At 61.8% G+C, this 1,879-nt stretch overlaps 1 protein-coding gene across 3 annotated transcripts in view; it reads right to left on the reverse strand.

The window, feature by feature from the left end:
• L3mbtl3 (L3MBTL histone methyl-lysine binding protein 3) overlaps positions 1-1,449 on the reverse strand; it is a 102,455-nt gene extending 101,006 nt beyond the window's left edge. For 2 of the 3 annotated variants that reach the window (XM_021221353.2, XM_029533048.1), the window contains exon 1: positions 1,377-1,449. The gene's annotated coding sequence lies outside the window, so the exon portion shown is untranslated. Of the gene's footprint in view, positions 1-576; positions 684-1,376 lie in introns of those variants that run through there. The other variant, XM_021221351.2, reaches the window with a different exon arrangement.
• Positions 1,450-1,879: the final 430 nt, after the last annotated feature.

The raw sequence follows: 1,879 nt of genomic DNA on the forward strand, positions 1-1,879 counted from the left end.
TCCCTAAAAGCACTTTTCCTGCCTCCAGCAGGAGAAAAAGAAAAAGAAAAAAAAAAAATCCAGCGGAGGCTTTATTTCTTTCTTCTTCTTCTTCTTTTTTTTTTTTTTTTTTCCGTGCAACTTTCCCAAAATGGCGGAAATTGGAGGCGATCTCTAGGAAATTCTCCCACAGTCGGCGGCGGGGAAGCGGGGAGGTGGCGAGCGGGGAGAACACACACGCAAACTCTCGGCCGCCGGCCCCGCCGCGGCTCGGGTGTGCGTGCGGGTGCGGGTGCGTGTGCGCGGTGCGAGTCGCGGAGGGAGGCCTCTCGGCGCGCGCTCACACTCACACCGACACACACACACTCACTCACACACACACACTCACCGACACACACACACACACAGAGACACACACACACACGGCCGCGCCAGCGAGACGCGCCTCCTCTGCCACATTCAACCAGTCGGTTCTCCGCAGCCGAGCTGGCGAGCAAAGTGGCCCGGCCTCTTTTCCCACTGCCTCGGTCTCCCGTACTTGGACTTGTCGCGCTCGCCCGCCCGCCCGCTCGCCCGCCCGCCCGCTCGCTCGCTCACCCGGTGCGCGCTCGGCACAAAGGCCACACGGGCGGAGGGGGCCGCAGGGGCGGCGCGCCGGGGCTCGCGTCCTCCCGCCGCCGCACCGATCGTGCCCGCGGTCCCCTCCCGAAGCCGCCCCCTCCCCCCCCTTAGGCTCAGGCCGATCGCGCTCGGCGCCCCCGGGGAGGCTGCGGCTCCGCCGCGTTCCCCCCCCCCCAACGCCGCCCCGGACACGCAGCCCCGCGGTGCCGCGCTTCCCCCCCACCGCCGCCGCCACCCAACACCCGGTGTCAAAAAAAGCGACCAAAGTGACAAGCTCCGGGGGGGAGGGGGGCCCACACGCATCCCGCTGCCTGCGCGCGGGCGACGGCCCGACGCGGCCGCCTTGGCCCGCTCCCTTCCGCACGGCCCCCCACACCCTTCCCCGTGTGCGCGCAAAGGAGGAAAAAATACAAGTCTCTCCTCCCCCCATTTTTTCCTTTCTCTTTTCTCGCTCTTTTGTTCCTCTTTCGCACTCGCACTCACTACTTCAGAGTGAGATGCCCACAGACTCCCCCTCCAGCCGCTTCCGAGTCACTTGCCCACTTTTTTCCCCGGGATTAAGTTTTCTCCTCTTTCCCAGAGGCGCAGAGAAGTGGGGGAGAAACCCCTTCTTTCCTTCCCCTCCCCTGATCGCTTTCCCAAGACGAGGGTGCGCTTCCTTCCCTCTCTCGCTCTCAGAACTTTCATCCTCACCCAGAAAAAAAATCAATGAATAGCTCTGGCGCAGGCTGATCTGCAGATTAATTAGAGATTAGATCTGATCAAGCGCTCCTTACCCCCAAATTTTCTCTCTCTCTCTCTTTTTTTTTCTCCGTCTCACGAGTAGTCCTGACAAATGGTCCAGGGCTGCGGGCGCAGTGCGCATGTGCGCGTAGAGTCAGGGCTGGGGAGAGGGGAAACTGCGCTGGTGCCGGTGCCGCCGCCGCCGCCGCCGCTGCCGAGGAGGCTCGCACTGCCTTCCCTCTGACTGCTGCTGCGCCTTCGCCGCTGGAAAGCCGCGATTGAGCGCCTCGGCCGCCTCGGCCGCCCGCACACAACTGCTTCAGGTGCATCTCTCCCCGATCCTTGTCGCCGCTCCGAGCTGCTTCAAAGAACGGCCCGAACAAATGTGAAAGCCCGAGAAGGTTATAGATTTCTTTGTCTGCTTTTGCACTTTACTTTTTTTCTACAGCAATTTGCAGAGCAGCGAATTCACCATGTGCTGCTTAAACGTGTGCATTCAGCCATTAAAGAGTGGGCCCTGGACTGACACCACTGCTACCCAGGGGCTAGATCCATG

The sequence above is a fragment of the Mus pahari genome, chromosome 21 (genome assembly GCF_900095145.1).
Source record: "Mus pahari chromosome 21, PAHARI_EIJ_v1.1, whole genome shotgun sequence".
Taxonomy (NCBI): domain Eukaryota; kingdom Metazoa; phylum Chordata; class Mammalia; order Rodentia; family Muridae; genus Mus; species Mus pahari.